The 21968-nt window shown below is 45.8% G+C and overlaps 2 long non-coding RNA genes across 2 annotated transcripts in view; both read right to left on the bottom strand.

Annotated features, from left to right (window-relative positions):
• LOC122186837 overlaps positions 1-276 on the bottom strand; it is a 43333-nt gene extending 43057 nt beyond the window's left edge. Inside the window, exon 1 of the long non-coding RNA XR_006181195.1 lies at positions 77-276. This is a non-coding gene — a long non-coding RNA (uncharacterized LOC122186837). The remainder of the gene's footprint in view (positions 1-76) is intronic.
• Positions 277-17553: 17277 nt separating this feature from the next.
• LOC122186836 lies at positions 17554-20905 on the bottom strand. Its single transcript, XR_006181194.1, has 3 exons — positions 20806-20905; positions 18652-18779; positions 17554-17922 (listed from the first exon to the last, which is right to left on the bottom strand). It is a non-coding gene; the product is annotated as an uncharacterized LOC122186836 (long non-coding RNA).
• Between the last annotated feature and the right edge of the window lie 1063 nt (positions 20906-21968).

The raw sequence follows: 21968 nt of genomic DNA, 5'->3' as shown, positions 1-21968 counted from the left end.
TTTGCATAATGAAGTCCAAGTATGGAAAAAATAACAGGGGGAACAGCAAGCGAGAGCCTTTTAGGAAGGGTCTTACCTGAAAGAAGTGGGGCCTTTTATAGTGTTTAATGGAAGTCTCGCATGGGAAAATGAGAAGACTATTGTGGCTCTTGCTATCCTGCAGACCTGCATCCATCTCTGCATCTCCAGGAGGAGCAATATCCCATTCCAGACCCTTGGACAGCAAGCAGGCAGTAGGTAAATGTTTGTTCACCCTTGGAGTTTTCCAGGGTAGAGCACTTCCGCTGGCTCTTCTCGAATTAAAAATCACTCAGTGGCCTGCAACAGCTTCTCATCTGGCATATCTTGAAACCAATATTTCAGCACAATTTACAGCCTTTTGGGGAGGGGAGGACTTGGTTATTTAGTAACTTCCCCGCTCGCCCCTAGGAAGGTCAGATCCTTTTGTTCCCTGCCAGAAGAGTGAAAGCCATAAACTACAGGAGGGAGAGCGCTGGAAGCTTGTTCCTCCAACACAGTGCACCTGGATAACCCCACAAACAGCCTGCACGCAGCCAGGGCACATATGGGGAAGAGAAAACATTGTGGGTCTGATGCATCAGAGCACAGTACACGGCAGCAGTGCTGGAGGGCAGTTTAGGAGCAGAGCACTGGGACACAGAGTCCATGGATTAGGTGCATTTAACTGAGATGTGAATGAAATCTGCCACTTGCAACAAAGCACTCAGCAGAAGCCAGAAGGGGCTGACCCCTATTGATTTCTCCTCGCTAGCCTTTTCCCTGCTAGGAGGTGGAAAATAGAAAAGCAAAGCACCTGTATAGCACAGTGTGGTGCCCAGCACTGCTGCCAGCAGCTCCCTCAGCTTGCAGGGCACAGCAGTGCTTATCTGGGCTTAAGGCAGGCTGAAATAACAACAGCCATAACAACAAAACAACGCTTCCCTGGAGGTGTTCAAGGCCAGGTTGCATGGAGCCCTGGGTAACCTGACCTAGTACTTGATCTGAAGGTTGGCAGCCCTGCCTGTGGCAGGGGTGTTGGCACCTGATGACGTTTGAGATCCCGTCCAACCCAAGCCATTCTAGGATTCTATGAGCAAGAAGGCAAGAATGAGAGTAACTTCCAAGAAGATCCTTCCAAAAGAGAATATTTGTTAACAACTTTTAAAATAATAGGCATTTTTAAAGGAAAAAAAAGAAGAAGAAGAATTAGCAACATCATTTCCATGCTGTTTTGTGTCCGAAGTTCCCTGGGTATTTAATTGCTGATGTTTCAAATTAAATGCAATCCCAGGTAGGATTGCATTGCATGACACAGATGCTGCACTGTCTGTGTAGGGGAGATGCCTCCAGAGCAGACAAAAAGTTGTTACATCCATTTTTCCCCACAGGCCCCCCTAAGTTCCCAGCCAATATTTTGGGGAACAAGGTTAAAAGCCCTCAGGTCTCAGAAAACCCACCAGTGAGAGAAAGAAACACCTTTCATTGCCACCACACATTTCTCAACATTTCATTTCAGAAGAAATCGGAGCAAAAACACCAAGGAACAACGGCCCAGGCTGCCGCCTACCTGAAGTCTTTCGTCACCCCACTGAAGTACAAAACAAACATTTTTCCTCTATCTCCCTTATTTATTCTGAACAATATTTACCCAAGAGCTGAGACTTATCTCCAGGAAGCCACCAGGGGAAAGATAGCAGAGGAAGAGAGAATCGAGGAAAGCATTTTGAACAGCCCAGGCAGAGAGGCAGTAGTTCTTAACATCACCTCCATCCCAGCTTGCTTGCTCAGCCTGACAACCAACAGCTTGTTATGCAGTCCTAACATTTCTGTGCAATTTAAACATTGGTAATGCTGCGTGGTCTCCAAGGTCACTTTCTGAAGAGCTGTCTTTAGCCCAGTGGTTGCCAGCTAGTTAGGAATAAAAACGACAATTTCACTCAAGCAAATTACATCCTGGAAGTATATATAATACATTTCAGTGAGTGCAATGGAAATGATCAGGTGGGGGTCCGGCTTGGAATACATTAATTTACATGGGTATAAAGCAGGTTCCTCATATCCAGAAACATTCCAGCTTAGTCCTCAGAAAGAGCACGTGTCCGCATCATTTATCTCTGGATTTGTAATTACAGTCCAATAAAAAAGCCTCCTCTTGCTATTGTAACTGCATACAGCAGCCTATTTAGCAGGCATTCCCTTGGATATTCTTTACCCTGCAAAAAAGAATGCATCCCTTCCACATGTATCTTGGGCACGAAAAACTCCTTTAACCTGCCATGTCATTTCCATTATTCCATTATTTCTTTTTTTTTTTCTGCTGTTATCTGAAGAGAATCTTTTTCTTCCTCCATCAGCAATACGCTCCTTCTGCTTTAGCCAGAAATTGCCTGGGGCACCACAGCATTCCTTTCATGACTGACTGATATCACCCAGGCCAGGCACACAATGGGCACGTTCATTTTTTGGAACTGATGGAAATGGTCTACTGGTATTTAATGCTGGCAAATGCCACAGGGTGTGCATTTGCCAAACCCACAAGGAGTATTTGCTCACCTTATAGGTTGGGGAAAAAGGGAGAACTTTTGACCAGGCACATTCAAACCCACCCGAAGGGAATGCATGGAGCCAGTGGTGGCATCACATGGGGCGAAGAGAAGCCCTGGTGGTGAGGGACATCCATGAGTTTGTTGGAACAAGGTCCCAAAGCAGCAACAAGGTTGCCCATTGCAGAGCATATTGCTCAATGCTGCGCAGGATCGTCTCCAAATGAAACCCTCTGCATTTAATTGAGCATATATTACATACCATGATGCATTTACTGGAAAAGTTTGAAACTTTCAGGAAACTCTAAGCACTGAAAAATAACTGCCAAGGCCACGTGCTTGCAACTTGATATCCCTGCCTTATTCCTTAGAGTCAAAGGAAGCCTTCAAGGATGCCAACATTTTTGTTCAAAGGCACTACAGCCAGACATCCTCTGTTGTAGAAGCCAGAATAATGCCACCTGCAAACCAAACTGTAAGTTAAGTCATTCTACTTATTGCAGTCTGATCTCTCCTTGACAAGGGACCCACAGAGAATGGTGGAGCAACTGCCTTGACACCAAGGAGAGAAACTTCCCATGAAACAATTCCTTCAGGGCAAATCTACTATACAGGAGTTTTTGAGTGAGGTTGCAGCAGAGATGGAGCGCAGCGATGGCACCAGTCGGAATTAAATGAAGCACAGGATCCACCAACAGAAAAGTGCTGGTGGAGGCACTGTCTCTCAGGCAGAGCAGAAACACTGCTCTGTGTTATAAACTCTAGGTAAGACCTGCTCCCATTATGATGGGCCATATCCTGGTGGCTGGCAGAGGAATCTGTGGGGCACCTATAGGACATATGGGAGAAGCATGGCAAGCACTGGAGCCAATAGCAATGACCAGAAGAGAATAGGGCCCATGGGATGTGCTATGGTGACTATGGGCACGTGGCTGCACCCTGCCAGTATAAACACCACTGGGAGGTAATGTCAAGTGTTTTCCATTGGCAGGTCTTAAACCTTAAGAGACAGCTGACCAATGGGAAACACATGGTTCAGGCATGTCATTGTGATTTAGACCCAACACATTCCTAAATCTGCATGTACTGCCCATTTTTATGGTGTCAACAGTCTCCACACGTTGAAAGCTTCAAACCCAAGGAGGGGAATAGGAGCAATTTGTCAGGAGCTCACGGACACAAGATTAAAACCTAAAACATTAAGAGCCTTCTGGGGTTTGGGCTTCTCCCCCACTTCCTCTCTCACCGAAATCAGGAAGTGCAAAGAAACAACTGTGAAAATAGAGCAGTTTTTTTTTCCAGAAAGTTAAGTGAACTTTCTGAACCTTCTGTTCCATTCCCATGTAGGGCAAAGATCCAAGATAGTTATTCCTGTATTTAAGCAAGGTTCGGTCATCCTTAGTCATTAAGGGCACTAGATCAAGAATGAATTTTATTGTACCAGTAACACAATCACAGTGGACCTTCATAAAATTTAACCACATAGAGAAGTGGGTTGTTTGAGATCTGCCATTCCAGCAGGCTTTATTGCATTTATATATAGAATCATGAAAAATAAATTAAGAATGGGGATGACCCTTTGTCTACCTAGGGGCCCAGAAAAGATGTTTACCTCCGATACAGTTGGAAAATTAGCATTTTATAGGACCTGGGATGCTGCCTAACATACAAAATACTTTAAAATTCTGTAAATAATGTAAGTAAATTAACAAGAGATAGTGACTGCAATGAATAAAACATAAGTTAAGTACCTTTCCGTTTCCCTTGAAGCCTTGAAGGAAAAAAAATGACTAGATTCAGCTCTTTGGGAAAAAAAAAATTGCAAGTACTCACAGTGCCAGAAGGATTAGAGAAAGACCAGAAAGTCAATCTAAAGAATTTTCAATGGAAGGAGAAAACCAGGCTCCTGTGGCAATGAGGAGTCCCTGGGGTTGACACAGTTGCTTCCAGGACAGTGTAACCCTTGGGATGTGCAGCAGCATCAGGTGCTCTGGTGTCTCCAGGCTACTGAAAATACATCTTCATCCATCCTCCTCACCCTGTTCCCCCTTGGCTGTTCCCTGGGTTCCCTGGCAGATGTCGCTCCTTGGGTTGAACGCTTCTGCAGGCTTTTGGTATGACTTTGGAGAGGAAAATGCATTGCCTATTGGCTAAACAAAGCACATGTCTTGAGGAAGACCTGTGAGGTGAAATGCATGCCAAATGGTGAGGCATTTGGTTGACACAACCTGTATTTTTACATTTACTTTTGGGATCTGGCCTCGAAGCCCCAGCCTGATGTCCTTGGCCCAGCCAGAGCAGGAGCCTTGCAGCAGCACGCCTGCTCCAAGGCATGAACTTTATCTGATGGGCTGCAAACGTGGCTGCAAGATCCTCTCCCAGGATGTTTTGGCTTGTGAGCCAGATGAACACCTGGAAGCAAAGAGGAGCCTGAAAGAGATTAAATGAATTGGACAGACTTTCTCATCTTGTTAACATGCTGCAGGCTTCATTTATGTTTTGGGCAGGGTTTCAGAGTGGTTCTTTATTTGATTCAAATCAGATAACCCTTCACAAATCCTAAACTCCTGCTTGTATCAGCATCACCCAGATGCTGTCCCTACAGAAAATGGTCTTTGTGACAAAGGCATCTGACAAATTCAAACAGCACAGACAGGCTGGGGCTTTGCTGCATATAAAAGCCAGTAGAACATTCCACTTTGTCTCCTCTTTGCCACTCTCCACATCTAGTTTCACTGCGCCAGATCACAGGAGGACTCCAACCATGGCAGCTTCCATATCCTGCGTTAGGACATCCAGCTGCAACCTGCACCAGGACAATAACCATCAACACCTCCTCTCAGAGCCCCAACCAACAGCCACACCACGTGCCCTGGTTGGGATGCACCAACCCAGCCAACAGCTTTTAGTAATTTTCCTCTTGAGCAGCAACTTTCCTAACTCCCTATTTTTGGAAGTGACTCAGAGGTCCCTGTGGGGATGAGGTTTTTGCAGCCATGTCATGTCTGCAGGAGATGCACGGCAAGGACAGGAATGCCCAAATGACACCAGCAATGACGTACGCACACCACCGCAGAACTCTGCTTTGAGCCACCAGCCCTGCCCACCCCCAGCACTCACAAACACCTTCTCTAAGACCACACAGTGCTGTAGAAGATACAAGTGACCTTAAAATTTAGTTGAGTGACCGTGTTCAATCAAGAGGAAGGACCCAAGACAGCAACACCAGGTGTTTGAGAAAGACAAGGGTCATTGGCCTTCAAAGTCTCCATTTATGGTGCTCCCAGACCAAGGGTTTCATGATCAGGGGAATCCCAGCCTGTTTAGCAAGTAAGAATGAAATCCTCCAAGGGAAATGTAGCTTCTTCTCTTGCTCTTGCTGCTGCTGTGGACCCAGTATTACATTGATTGTTGCCATGTGGTTTGTGCTGACAGTATGAAAACACGCTCGGCGCAGGCATTAAACTGCTAACAGCAATTACCAAATCAGGCAAATGGAAGGATTTTTATCAAGCACCATTACTGTCAGATCTGCCTGTGTGCAATGCCTTCTAGCAAGCAGATAAATCACTGAGTTATAGGGCTGGGAGGGCACACATCCCCATTGCACTGCTGGGAGCTTGGCTCATGGGAAGGGGAGCAGAACAGAGCCTGCACTGCCCTGGGCATGAAGGAAGAGAAGTTTGGGTTGTTTATTCCTTTTGCAATCAGTTGCATGGTGCAACCCATTGTGCCTCAGTTCTTCTAATTTAGAATGGAAACAAGCCAGAACGACTTCCAAAAACATAGCAAAAGAAACAACCCAACAAGCATACATCTTAGAGTTGCTCCAATATCAGGAACTGGCAACTGATCTTATTTCCTTCACAGTAAAAGAACCAGAGAATCATTAAGGTTGGAAAGAACCGCTAGGATCATTTAGTCCAACCCCAGCAGACCCCCACCATGCCCACTGACCACGTCTGCACAGTTCCTTAACACCTCCAGGAATGGTGACTCCACCACTTCCCTGGGCAGCTGTGCTACTGCATTTCTCTCTTTTTAAGAATCTTTTCCTAACATCAAACCTGACCAACCCCTGGTGCAGCTTGAGGCCATCACCTCTCATCTTGTTGCTGTTAACTGGGAGCAGGGGCCAACCCCCAGCTCTACAAGTTCATTTCAAGGAGTTGTAGAGAAATCTGCTTATTTCTTTATTTGATGATTTCTGGCAAAAGTAGCTGCAGCTTACGAGCTTTTCTCAGAAAATGATAGGATTTAAAGTTCACTGCTGTACAAGCAAGCAGAGTGGTTTTGTTTTAAAAGGCAATTTCCATCAAAAATGCCCAAATAATTTGCCACATCATTCCCCTGCTTTCATATACCAACACCATCCCTTTAGCTTCGTTCAAATGCTATCAAAGACGCAGAGAGAAAGTCTCATCTGTGTCAGAATTCCCCCACATATGAACATTTTTAGAAATCTCAAACCCACATCAGACCTGGCTGCCTTGGGCTGAGGGCTTGGATCCTGGCTGGACACAGCTGTGCTCTAAGGGAAGCAGAGCTGTTCCACAGAGCAATTTGCCATTCCTGGGGCACAATCAGGATGATGTACCCCAAGAGCAGCACCCAGTGGGGACCTGGACTTCAGGTCCATCTGCAAAGTGGCCAACACTGCAAAAGGGTCCGCAGGGCAGTGAGACCCAAAGGATGAGGTGGTGCATGGGACAGAATTAATCAGCCTGCACTGAAGAAACTCTCTTTGCTAGGGAAGGAAGCGGCTTTGCCCACATAATGAAAAATTTAAGAACCCCTGGCCTGGCAGTTTCCTCCTGGGGAAGAAGCAGTTGGAGGAGAGAGGCAGAGCTTTCACTTCGCACATGTACTGCAGGAGGCTGCACCACCTCCTTGATTTCTTAAACAAATTGCCTTCTCCCCAGAAGTCCCTTCCTCTCAACAGGAAAAAACAACAAAAAGAGAAGGAAACCTTGCCTTTCAGATAACATTCTGCTGAGGCTGAACTCTCATTTCTGCAGCACCCCAGCCTGAGCAAATCCCTGCACCTCCCTCCTGCAGCTACAGCATTTGCTGCTCTGATTTTGTAGGGAGAAAGCTAAATTAGCACATAGACCAGCCCCAGCATCCTTCCCTGCAGGCCAATCAACTCCCTAACCAAGGAGACTGCATAGCTATAGGAAGAAGCAACAGCTCCTCTTCTTTGGGATCTCACTTTGGGGTGCGTAGGAACATCATACCCTGCAGCTCCGCTCCATGCAAGGACAGCGCAGGCATCGTATGGATATGTGCACCCATGGCTGGGAGCATATCCTCCACCCTCAGAACAGAGATGAAGGCAGAGGAGGTGGTATTGGCTGCGCTCCCTCAAACGCCGTGGCTAAAACCCCACTGAAACCCAACGTGGCTTCAGCAAACAGAAGCGGGGTCGGGCAGCACAGCAGCAGCACCCGCAGAACAAGCAGGGCTTTATCCACACATCTGCACCTCCGCTCCCATCGCCCGTCAGGCCAAACAAAAACAAAGGCACAAGCTTTCCATTTTCTCCTTTTATTACTCAGCCTTAAAAAAAATAAAACAAAACCCTGCTCAGCCCCAGGATTCCTATTTTTATGGAGCCCATCCTGCCAGGCTATTGCTCCATGAGGACGTCATTAATGCTATTTACAGCTCAGCTAATAACCGGGCTCCCCGTGCTCGGCAGGCGAGAGCTGCGCAGAGCCATTATAGGGGCGATCCCAGCAAATCCCATTCTGCTGGCAGGACCCAAGCAGCAATCTCTGGGCGCCCCGGCTGTAAAATCAAATTAAATTAAGGATCCCACCTCACCTAATGCTAATTTGTGTAGCATTTCCATTAAACAAGGCTAGCTACAGAAAACATACACGAAAGCACTTCAACAATTTAATGGGGAACATTCCAGTAGGAAACATTATTAGATTTTCCTATTAAGCTGCTCAGGGCACACACTCGCTTAATAGATGTTAATTACATTAGCGAGGCTGCAAATTCAGCCCTGGTGAAATCTAAGTGACTTTTGCAAAACTGACTCCATTCTGGAATTCCTGCCTTTTTTTTTTTTTTTTTTTTTCCTTCTTTTAAATCCTTTTGTCACCATGATAGAAAATTGGAGCCAAGCCACCATGTCACCACTCAGCAGCAGCTTTAAACCATTCCAGCATACCAGGGCATTTTGCTTTCACATTTCCAGAATGGAATTTTCACTAATTTCCCAGCTTGGCAAAATACTTGGAGAGAGCTCATGATACTTGATTAATGGCTGTTTTTGCCAGTGGAAAGAGTGGTCGATGTTCAAAACAGCAAAAGAAAAAATAAAGGCTGAATATTTCAGTTCAGTTCTATTGCAAAGCCACTGAAGTATTTCATATTTCCCCCAGCCGTGCTTACATTCTATTGCCTTCATTGGGGATTTGAATACATGCTTTGAGTTAACAAAGCATATAATGATTAGCTTAAATCAAGATCTAATTACAGAAGATTGTTGACAAATGATTTGAGACAACACACGAACACAAGCCAAACAGTACTGTGCTTGCACCCAAATGAAGTTTCTTTTCAAGATAATTAACTTTGGCCTGGGCATGTAACCCCTAATGTTTGGGCCCATCTCTGCAGACAGCAAACCTCAGCCACTTTTGGAAGCATCACCAGTTTCCCACTTACTACCTGTAGTAATTAGACAGATAGATACAATAGGAAAGACATCACAAAAGAGGCGTGATGATGGAAGGAACGATGTGATGGAAATGTGCTATAAAGGAAGAGAAGATTGCTCACCTGTATCAGAAGATTCTAGGTTCAAAGAGGAAAGCACCACCAAAGGGGAATCTCCAAAAGAAGATCCTTCCCCGGCAGCAGTCAACTCTTCAATGAGGTCTAAGAGAGGTGCAACCAAGCTCCACCTCTTCCTGTCTCACAGGTGAATTGCCTTCACCTGTACTCCCAGGGCTGAAGAGGTTTTTTCCCCAGGTGATCTGTCAGGCCAGGACTCAACAGTTCCCATACACTGCCAAAGGAGCTAAGCATGGATTTAAGACCCCATGGCCCTATAATGTTATTTCTAGCTCAATCCTTGCTACTTCAGAGATGCAATTGTAATTGGGTTGCATTGTCCATTTAACTTTTCTTTGTGAATAAAAAGCAAGATCCCTGAAAGCTCAACAGCCTGAAAACCCAATCCCATTTCTGGGATTGGACGTGGTCATCCAGTGGACATGGTCAACTGTTGGCCAGGGCCAGAGTTGGGGCACATTCCAGGGACCCCAGCCCCATGCACACCTCAACCCTGAGGGTATTTGTGTCCCTATAGGCACGGGAAGGGCACTCCTTCTTGCAGAACAATCTCCTAAATCTTAATTAGCCCTGCTGTACCTTAAATTCAATAGAGTTGATGACTCCAGGCCCTGAAACAGCTTTTCAGTTCATTTAAACTCCTTAGTATTAGAAACAGTAAACACAGTAGTCACTTTAAATACATCCAAAACTTTACCCTAATCCCTTATTCTGAGCCCGCATGATTTCAAACAGATGTGTTGCATTAATTATTAAGATGAATTCAAAGGAAGATTAGGCCTGAATGCAAGAAATGGAAGGTGCTGCAGCTAAGCACAATGGCACAGGAAGGCAAAGGGCTCACCTGAGCCATATCTGCCCTTCCCTTCTGGAGGGCATCCCCCTATTTCACCCACTTCAGTGGTGTGGCCCCTTGGGTTATGATCTCAGTGGAGCCTTCTCAGCTGCAAGAAGGGGAAATCAGCCCTGAGGTTTCTTTTATTATGATCCTTCCACTTCTGCAGCATTTTCCTCAGATGTGCACCTCCAAGACCTGTAACTTCCACAGATGCCCATCTCAGCAGCCAGGAGCATTCATTTCTCTCAAACTCTCCCAGTCCCTCTCCCATAAAAGGCTCTAATCCTAGTGTTCCCATGCATGAAAGTGCTTTATGCTGATCTCCTGCACTGAGAAATCATCAGGGTTAGGCACTTGAGGAGCCCAGACACTTTGGTGCAGGATGACTCCACACCCAACAGGGACTCATAGTGTTGGCTCCTGACCTGCAGGGAGCTGGGTGGAGATGCAGAACCATGGAGAAGATGTTTTACCATGGCAGTGCTGGACAGACCCAAGGTTTGAGGGAACTTTGGTATCCCTCCTCCATCAGCCCCTTTGAGTTTGGTCTGAAACTTCTCCATCTCCACGTCTACACCTCTCTGAGCAGACCGAAGAGCAGCAGATGTTTGCCTTCAATGCAGAAACAAGGAACTGCTTGTCTCGACACAGGATTTCTGACAGCTTTAAAGCAGACAGACACGAGCTGAAAGCCCCCATTAGCAATCCGTCGCCTGGGCAATTGCTCATATTCCGTCATTTTGGCTAAAGTGTCATTTAGACTAATTGGCCTTTTTCAGAGGCCAAATACTACTTATGAACTCTCTCTTAAAACTACACACAGCCAATAACTTCTCCAGATTGAAGTCTGCTGGGCTTAAAACATCTAATTAAGCAGATGATAACATCAACGCAACTTCTGCTCAACTCCAGGAGCTGTCAACACACAGAACTGCCATTTTCTCCAGTTTTTATCATGAAATCCATCACTTTTGGCATTTCTTCCACATCCCTAACACAGGGCTCACACAATTATGTATGCAACCCTCAACTCTCTAATTTAACTCCATTTCCAGCATTAATGCTTGTAAGAAAGAAAGGGCTCTAGAAATCATGACCCAAGTGTAATTGAGGCTTCAGAAGTAGAAGCTAATTCAAAGAAAAACAGAACTCCTCCCTGCCATCATGCCCTCATTTATGACAGCAAATCTTGATTCAGAATCACTTAAGATATTATTCAGCTCAAGTAATGCATCAGGAACAAGGCTACAGCTAATTCACTGAAAGCAGCACTAAAAACCCAAAAGCTGGAGAGACCTCATTCCATCTTCCACATCTCCCTGTCTGCTGGGACAAGCCAAGAGACTGAGCTTAGCTGGACACGACAAGCGCATTTCTCCATGAAACCAAAGGGTTCTTCAAAGGATGAGCATAATGATGCCAGGTCTTTTATCCATGGTCCCAAAAATAAGCATTAGGCTGGAAACACACAGCCTCAGACAAGCTGCTGTATGAGCAGGTTGAAGGACTGGGAGGGAGAGATAACCAGAAGGAAGACTTTCTGTAACTGGAAAGAAATCTTCATTTTGAGTAGCTGGTGGCACTGTGGATGATAGAGAATGGCAGAGAACAGATGTCGAAAGGAAAAGCACTTTGAGGCACAGCTAAACAGCACAAGCACTCTGCTCAGCCCAGGAAAAGCCCCCCGCCAAGCAGCTGCAGGAGGAAAATCCAAGCCCAAGGAGGATGTTTAGTTTGGGACATCAGATTTGTTTTCCCCCAGCTGCAATCCAGACACCACTTTTCATATCTCAAGTTGTCTTCAGCTCTGCTCAACATATGCACAGAACAGGGACTTTGGACTGATGGCTACAGCCTCCTGCCATGGACAATTCCACAATTTTAAGGGCACAGAAGACACAACTGAGACTACATTTAAGTATAAGGAACTATAACTGAAAAGTTGCTTCTTCACCTCAAGAAAGGTCTTCGCATTTATTCATCTCTACCTCTCGAAACCAAAGTCTCCTCCTGCAGATCAAGCAGACTTGGAGACCACATCTGGTCATCTTACAGGCTGCTCTCCTCTCTGCACCAAAGATAAGTCCCTCTGCCATCAGGTAGCTCTGTCTGAAACTGCTTTATCACTGTGAAAATACGCCTCTGCCTTGCTCTCTTATGAAGCCCTTCCAAAAACTGCTGTACCTTTGTTTCCTTCCTGGGAATAACACCATTGACATTTGTTGGGGTGTTTGTGCTGTTGGCCTGCCAAGAAGCAACTCTGGCAACTTTCCGATATTCAGCACCTCATAAAAACATTGGAGTATCTCATAGCTTCCAGCAAACAGAAGCTGTTGCTAATCCACGTGCGGCAAACACCAATTTTTGTCGGTAGGTTTAGGATTTCAAGAAGATTCTCCCTGTGAGGCTGGGGACCTGCCCCTCTGCTGGCAATGTCTGGTGAAGACCAATCCCAGATGCTCAGCCAACAGCCCACATCAGCATGGCCATCCACACACTTGTATTCACCCAGAGCTGAACTCGCCTGACCTCACTTGGCTTATGAGATCCCAGCCCAGAGAGGCATGGCTGCAGGCCAGTAAGGAAACAGATGTCTGCTATAGACACCACTCATTGATACTTTATTCCCATTTATTATTTATCTAATACATACTCTAGGACGATTAGGGTTCTGTTATTGTGAACTCTGTACTAACATTTTTATTAACAAGGTCTGACTAACAATAACTGCTTAAGAAATAGAGAAGCTCCCCTGCTACCTATCGATAATTTCTAAACTGTTTCTAAGCCAGCTTTGTCACCTGCACACTAAAGTTCTTACGCCCAGGTTTTCTTCAATTACTGTGGGGGGAGATGGAAGGAAACACTCAAACAACAGGGAAAATACATATATATATATTATTTTAAAGATCATAAAAGCAGCTAACGAGTCAGTGCAAACATTGACCATATGAATCTGAAAGCAACAGCTTGAAGAAAGGGGAGAAAACAAAAATAACCCCATGGGAGCAGGAAGGAATTCCGCCATTGTTGTGAACCTTTCCAACAAGGAAATGCAGAACTGGAGACCAGATTTTCCTAAAAAGAGAGATGTTGAGTTGTCTGGGGTCTTCTGACCAGGAAAGCAGCAACCAATTACTCACATACATGAAACCAGAGCAGTTCTTGAGTTACTGCTGTTCTGCTGCAACAGAGAAGTCCCAGGAAGTTTTCAAGAAGAGGGCAAACGTGGCACTGAGGGACATGGTTTAGTGGGCATGGTGGGGATGGCTTAATGGCTGGACTCGATGATCTTAGTGAGCTTTTCCAACCTTAATGTTTCTATGATTTTAAGTCCCTGGTTTTCTTTACCAGATCTACCTTGGGAGGAGAGATCAGCCCGGTGGCTGTTGTGGTCCAGAGTCACCTCAACCACCAGATCCCCAGGACAGGGATACAACTTGGTAAATTCCACCATCACTGGCCAAAGCAAGGCAGGGGAACACAATGTGGTTTTATTTTATACGTATCAAGGCACAAAATAATGTAGAACAGCTCACCGGGGGAAACCAAAACCAGCGTTAAGTGAGGATCAGATCCTTTTCCTGAATTGCAATGTAGGAGTGAGGGCTGGGGAACAGCCTACACAAATGCAACCAGGGAATTATTACACAATGACATTTTCCTTTATTCAGGGATAATTGATGATCAAGCCATTAGAACAGAGATTAATGTCAAAGGGTCACAGAAGATAGTCTAGAGGGGACCTTGAGGTCATCTAAATCCATCCAACTGCCCCACAAAGGGCTCGTATGTGACAAGGTATTTAATTCCTCCAAAGGAAGTAGGAAGCTTCTCAACAATATTTTAAACAAAAACTTTCTTTGGGTGGCTACAAAACACCTCACTCATTTTACTCAGGTATAAAAAAAAAGTCTCTTAAGGCGCTATTTTTTTCCCCAGGTATTTTCAAAACAGAATCAAACTCTTAAGTGTGCCCATCAAAAGAGGCACTTCTGAATTCCAGTGTGTTTCTAGCAAAATAATTCATCTTGGAGCAACCAAAACCCTGGGGGATTATTCTTTCCTTTCTTTCAGGCTTTGAGATCTGCCAAGAACTTTGAGCTGTTTTCATTTAAAAAAAAATAAATTGCTTAGCATTGCCAGGGGAAAAAAAAACAACAACACAAAAACACACAACTGCTTGCAAAGATCCGAGGATCATTCATTAATGACAAGAGCCGCTTAGGGGACATGCTGGTGCACAATGCTTAGGTCTGCCTCCCACAAAGCAGCAAGGACGCTCAAGGAGTTTGTTCAGAAGAGCTTTGGTGCACTGTACACCTTTTCCTTGCCTGTTTTGAGTCTTGGCTCCTTCTTGTGCTGAGCCAGGTAAGATTGTTAGCAGGGGGTTAATGGATCTCAATTGAGTTCTTTGCTGAGCTTGACTGAAAGCTGCCACCCAAGCACGCAGCTCTGGGATGACGGATAGGAGAGTGTAATGCAGTGTTTCCCTCCCATAATTAGAATTTCATCATGTAATAATAATGGGTAATGATTGATCGTGGCCCTTCACCGCTGCAGGATGTTGGTCGTTACGAGGAACTGATTGATCACTGGAGCTGCCATTTGGCCACACAGAGCCCTTCCACTGCCTCTTAGAAGGGGAATGAAAGTCTCTTTAAACAAATAAAACTTGAAAAGGTCCCAGATCACTATCAGGAGACTCTTAGCCAGTTCCTACATTCATTGCAGCAGACAGCAAAACAGAAGGTTGTCAATGAGCTGCTTCAAAAGGCATCACTGAGGTGCTAGGAGCCCACCTCTCCATGGTCACCCACCAGATGAGGAGATACCAAGTTGGAGGACAGCATGGACTGTTCCCTTGGGCACGAGAAGGGCTTGTTCAGCTCACGGCTCTGGCACAAGGGCCAGGCTTCTGAGCTCTCAGCAGGGCAGAGTTCCCATCCTCAGGTAGGATTTCCATCTGCTTTAATGCTGAAATGAATGGTGGGCTTTTGGGGGGCGAGGACTGAGAATCACACTGAGATGCAGCTCTTCTATTCCAATGTGTCTCAGTGTGGCTGGAAACCCCCTGTACCAGCCAACATCCTCAAGGTTGCATCCCTTCCATCCTTTCCCATCCCTTTGAGGAACCCAGCAGTTTCTCAGGTGACTTAATGCACTGCTTGATGACAGTACATTAATAAACAGAGATCTGCTGCCTGACAGGGACACAGCGCCTGCACCCTGCTAGCAGCTGCCAAGTGTTGTCAAGCAACTAACTGCCTGTAATTGAGCTCTCTGAAGTATCTGCCCTGAGGTGAGCCACGGAGAAATTTTACAAATGAAGATAATAGATGTTTATGTCACACACACACAACGAGAAGCAGCAATCTCTGATTGCTCACTTGATAAATTCACTTTCAGCAGTGGCTGCAACAGCTCTGCCTGCAGCTAGGTCCAGGTCCCTCTGACAACCTTCAATGCCTTGCCAATAGGAGTGAGACTGCTCACTGCCCTGCACTGAGCCTTGCCCACACACTTAACACCATCTCTATTATCTTTATCCCACAGACATTCATAAACTTCTCTAGATTTCCAGACAGGATTCATTATCTGCAAGCATTCATCAGAACATCTGGAGGAGCGGAGCCATTCATGTTGCTAGCATTAATCAATACAGTTGCCTTGAAGCCAACACAGTCACACCAACCTGTCCTTGCCAAGAATTAGTCAATCTTTCCCAGCCTACAAGCTCTTCCTGAACTCATTGTTTATTCCCAGGACATGTAATTATTTACACTTTTAAATAGGAGAGTGAAGGTGGTGAATAGCAAAGGAGATGCACATGCACTGAGCTTTAATAGCCAAGCACTACTCCACAATGTCATCAGGGTAAGTGAAGGCAATGCCAAGAGCTCTGCTTTGGGGATAGAAACAAACCAGAGACATGGAGGCAAGGTCAGCAGCTTGCCAGAAATATCCAAACAACCAAGGAACAAAAACCAGACCTCCCAAAAGGCAGGATTTGTTTCCTCTCTTTAGGTGACCTTCTAATAGGGTCATGGACTTGGGAGGAATCAGAGAAACAAATCAAGCACCTGGAGTTTAAATGTCTGAGGTAACATTTGCAGACGTGATCCGTTCTGAGGATCACATCCCAATTAGCTGTGTAATTACCCAAAGTGTCAGTGCGAGCAAATTGATTGATATCTTCAAGATAGAGGCAGGCCACAGGAACCTGCTTTCCATTGGCTTTCTATGGGGAAACAAATGCCAGGTGCCTAAGCTGCTTTTGAAAATAAGATCGTACAGAATTGGGGGGAAAAAAAATAGAAGTGCTTGAAGACTTTGCAAAGACTTTGTAAAAACTGCCAAGTGACACCCAGAAGACCAAAGTCTCCCACCACTCTCCTTCCTCTGGAAGAGCAGCAAATCAAGTCCCTGGAAGTGTTGCAGCTTCTCAACTTGGCTTTCTCCATCTGCAGTGGCTTCTTGGCTTGATCACCTGTGCAGACTCAAGTAAGGACAGTTGGCTTCGTCTCTACAGAGCTGCACGTGGACCAAGAGCTTGTTCCTTTCAGTGGGGGCTCTTCCTGGGCTCTGGACAGGCAGCACACAGATGTGCACTCCTTCCACCATCTCTCCCATCCTCACACCCCAAACCCATTGCTCAGAGATGTCCTGCGTGAAGCCCCACACCCAGCATCGCCCCATCCCACTGCATGAATTGCATCCTTCTGGCTGTCTGGAGGCAGTTATTCACTGTTGATACACAAATACTGAATGTTTTCCAGCACAACAGCTGAGTTTCCAAGCATGCTCCCAAACAAAGCACTGTAAAACAAACACACAGAGAGGAAGTGTAATGAGATCCTCATGCTGTTCCCCCCCAGGGCTGGGTGATGTTAGCCCCACATATGGCACATGCATTTCTCAAGGCCTGACAGCCAGCTGTGTTTCTGTACAACCTCTCTGGCCAGGCCAAGGGAGATGGAATAAATCAAATCCCACCAGTACCACAGGGCAGGATGGAGCAGCAGGAAAGTACCGCTGCCCATGCATTTCCTCTAGCAAAGCTGCATTTGTAGTTGGCTTCAATTCACTTTTTCCATCATTCTTGCGATTAAAGAAAGTCAAGAGCAATCTGGTAGCAAAGGGTAGAGCAGCTCCGCTTCTTCTTGGTCAGCATCTTCCCAGGCAACAGTGATAGAACAAGAGGTAATGGCCTCAAGTTGCACCAGGAGAGGTTCAGGTTGGATATTAGGAAACACTTCTGTGAAAGAGGCACCAGTACAGGCTGACCAGGGAGGCGGTGGAGTCAGCACCCCTGGAGGTGTTCAAGAACTGTGGAGACGTGACACTGAGGGACATGGCCAGTGGGCACGGTGGGGATGGGCTGATGGGTGATCTTAGAGGTCTTTTCCAACCTTTGTGATTCTGTGATTCCCCAGCAGGTCATTCACAACACGGAGTCTTTTGACCCTACCACAGGAAGTGCAGCCCTGGATCCAGGCTGGGCTGCCTGGGGCCTTTTCAGTTTTGCAGTTAAATGTCATGCACTGGCATCCACCTGTCTTACAGTCTGAAGCCACACGAGCACGATGAATCTGCTCACTTCTCTCTCCGCTCCTTCGTGAGCCCAGCTTTGGGAATTCAGCACAGGAGACTGGCTGGTTATCCAGCAGAACATGGATGGAGAGATTGTGGTAAATCCACACCAGCTGTGACTCCAATCCCTCTCAAGGGCTGTTGGTGAAGCAGCAGAGAAACGTTGAGCTGTTGGTGACTTCTCTTATCAGAAGGCAGTCAGAAGTGCTATTTCAGTCCTGATGAGAGCTCCAAGAGCTCTGCCTAGCCAGCCCTGCCTATGCATTGCCTTAGTGGGCATGACCCACTCAGTTTCAGAAACATCAGACATAAATACCTCTAAGCAACCGCAGCCCATGTGAAGGGCAAAGAAAGACAATATCTGCAGCATCCCTTTACACTCCTACCTCACCCATTTTCCCTATCACCCTTCAACCATCTGCTATTGCCTTCAGCTTCCTCCCAGCTCACCCTTTGAAGGCAGAGGATCCCTGCCAGCTGGGACTGTGCCCACACTGCTGGAGCATTGCTTGCTGCCTGCCTGGGGCAGCTGCCAACCCAGTCACCCCGCAGCAGCCCAGGCTGGCTGCTAACCACAGTTCCTCCCACACGAGGTTGCTCTCAGTGACTGTGGGTAGCTCTACTTTTGCACAGGTTGGAAACAAAGGAGTCTATCACAGGTTCAGGCCAATGTATGGAAAGCACCAAAGACTTGGATGTCTTTCTGGATTACCCGAGTTTCTTTGATCTGCAGCTGAGATTGGAAGTTTCAGAAGGAGTATTTACTCATTATTTTAGGTTATGTCCAATCTCTGCCTTCACCAGAAAAAGGTGTCAGATGCACATGGAGAACACAAATCTCTAAGTTACAAATTCAGCACTGCTCACCTGTGAGTAGCAGAACAGAAAGCTCCCTGGTTCTGGGATCTGTCTGAGGTCAGAGTTGGGATGCTGGCTGCAAACTGTGCATGTCATCCAGTCTAAGTTTTGTTTGGGAACTCTAGAGACTGGAAAAACTGTATGGGAAAAAGAGACTCAGATAACAAAGCAGTAAACCAGAAAGAGTGACACTTCCAATGATCAAGACACACATGCCTGGGACAGAGTTACACACAACAGGTGGAAGAACCAAATTTAAAGCCTTGGCAATAGCCTGTGTACTTGAGAAGAGCCAGGATGCTTTGGGAAACAGAAGAGTCAGAATTGTTGCTTGAAAAGCACTTGATAAAATTATCTGCAAAGTACAGGGAAATGCCTTTAAAAGCAAAACCCAACTTTGTACCAGAAGAAAAGAGAGGACTAAGGGAAAAGGGCCACGCTGAAGTCCTGTGGAAGACATAGGGTAAAGCCCACCAGGATGGCTGGAAGAAGGCTACAGCCTTGCCTCAAAGCCCCAGTGGGCTCCCTTCCCCCTCCCAAGCACACACCACAGAATTACCCAGGGATGCTGGTCTTATTAAAAAGAAAATTCTTTGCTTCGATGCCAGAGACTTATATAAAAAAAAAATTCATGGTCAGATTAATGAGAGAGAAAGTCATTAGAAATCAAAAATGAGATAATTCTGCTGTAGACATGAGTGATGGTGAGAAATAAATTATATTTGGCTGACATGACTTAATTAGTTGGATACATGGCGCTTTCTTATATTTGCTTCAGTGAAGCTTTTAAGCTTTTGACACATAAATTCCCAGCTAAATAACCTACATGTCAAAGCAGCCAGTTGCACCTTCCCTGCCAAGAGATTTTTGATCATATTACTTTAAAACTTCATTCTTTTGTTCAGGGTTTTGGTTGTTATCAGGGCATGGCACTTAAACAAGAGCCAGCTCTGAGCTGGTTTCTGAGGACAGCTGGTACTGGTGTCCTCCCAGCAGCTCCTGGTGGGATGGGAAGAAATCAAGCCAAGACAAATGGCAATGACTCCATTGCTGTGAGCAGCCTGAATAACCAGAAATACTTTGTGCTGCTGCAGTGCCTCTCATCAAGCACCTCAGAAGACTTTAATGAGCATGAATTAAGCCTCACAATTATAGCTGACTGTATAAACAGTTGCAAATATTCCTCAAGGATGCTCTTCAGTTCTGAATCGTTACAGCGATAGTGGCTGACTTCAGCAATCCTATTTAAATCCCATTTGTGAAGGCAAAAGTCAGGACCTAGAAGTCACAGAGGACCAGATGGTGATCCATTGAAAACAAAGGGAAGCAGCAGTAAATAGGGCTAATAGGTTGGCTGATCTAAACTCTTCTCACCAAGCTATCCCATCTTCTACGCCAGTTGGTCCCTCCCAGTGAATTAGTGCATGGGGCAAGGAGCTGGAACATCCCTCTTAATGAAGTTACATCCCCCTCACGTTGGGGAATCTTGGTTGGCCCAAAGCTCTGCAAACTCACATTAGATGTGAAGTTTTATCCCAGCCAAAGGTGCCAACACTGATGTTTGACACAGGGATTCCTCCCTCCAATAAAATTAAACAAGGTGCTGAACACTCATCTCCCATAGAAATGCCTGAAGGATTTATTACTAATTTATTGCTATTACCTTTTTGAATATATGTATTAAGAGTTAACACTGTGATTCTTAACCACAGAGAGAAATTGGAGGATAATAAAGAAGGGCTTTATTTGAAGCTATTAATTCAGATCTAGTGGCTAACTGAGATTTTTTTTGAGGGGGAAGAAAAACACAGATAATTGAGGAAGAGAAGCAAAGCAATCCCAATTGCGGTTCCCCAGCAGCTTGGGAACCAGGGCCACCAGCACCTGGGTATGGGAGGTACATACAGCACACCAATCCCAGGGAAAACACTCACAGAAGTGACCCCTCCCTGAAGCCAGGCCCAAGCAAAAAGCATCTGAGTCTTCACAGTTCCCTCAAATGAAACATTTTGGTCCCAAACCCAATAATGGGGAAAAAAAAATTTGCCTTTGTCAAAGCAAACTCATCTCTACAAGTTCCACACCTGACTTTTGTGCCTTGCCCACATGAAAGTAAATCCACCCCAGTAGTCACCATCATTAGCACCAATCTTCCAGCCTCACCTGCTTCTCCATCACATCATTCCAGCTCTTCAGACACCTTCTCCTTCCACAGAGGAACCCAGAGCCACCAGAAGGCTTCATCTTCCCTCCTTTGGGGAAAATGCTCCTCTATATTCAGAACCTAATCCCCGAACTCTTATCTTTCAGGAGCACCTGGCTTTGAATGGGACCCAGCCAAGGTGGGAGCGGGGTAACGAGCTGCTCACCCCCTTCACCTGAAGTCAGCTCTCAGCACATCCAGCTGCAGCACTCAATGAGTATATGGGAATTTTAAAGTAAAATCTGCCCTGATTATACATCTTAAAAACGACTCACCTATAGTCTTAGTGTTGCCTGAGGTTGGGAGCAGCTGATTAAAATCCTGACAAGCCGGAGGCATGCGGGTCAAATTCCTCTTCAATTGCTACATTGCACACTGTGCGTAATTCTGACTGCCATTCCATGTCTCTGAAAAATGGGCAATCTGAGAGATTCCATCAATTACTCCGCACCGGATGCAAGACTTGCTAAGAAAAATTAAATTATTTTAATTCAGTTTAGTTAAATGGCAATTGCTCTGTTTCATAAATCTGCACTGCTCTTCAGGCACTGCTTTGTATAGCACTGGCCTGGGATTCCTCTGAACTTGATGATAATGAATTTTTATGTCTTAAAGTGCTGAGTGTGTAGGAGCAGCAGCAACCACTGGCCCCAGAGGTTTGGACCAGCATCAGAGCAATGACTGCAAAGCTTTGGAAAGAAGCTTGGCTCTGGAAAGATCCCCACCACCAACAGCATGGAAGGACCAAATCCATCCTCCAGCATCCCAGCATGGGAGAATGGCCATGAGCACCCAAGTCCTGCAGTGGGGCTGAGGGCAAGCCTTGGTTCTTCTTCCCCCAAATCACATTTGATGAGATGTGTTGGATGGGTCAGACCAGCCCACGCAATGCGGCTGAGCAAAACTCCACCCAAGGATGCCTCCAGCTCCCAAACACACCCTGGGGCTTTGCATGGAGCCAGCAATGCCCAACCCAACTGGGGAGCACCCCCAGCCCAAATGAATGCAGCTGCACCCATCGCTTGGTAAAATAGAGTTTTTATTTGTTCATACAAATAGTATGAATTATCAGAATTTCATTTTCCTAGAAACATCTTTCTCTGTGTAAAATTAATTTGTGTTG

The sequence above is a fragment of the Lagopus leucura genome, unplaced genomic scaffold (assembly GCF_019238085.1).
Source record: "Lagopus leucura isolate 7727_CA_CO unplaced genomic scaffold, USGS_WTPT01 Super-Scaffold_100040, whole genome shotgun sequence".
NCBI lineage: Eukaryota > Metazoa > Chordata > Aves > Galliformes > Phasianidae > Lagopus > Lagopus leucura.
The sequence above is the reverse complement of the archived record's forward strand: the minus strand, read 5'-3'. Positions and strand labels throughout refer to the sequence as shown.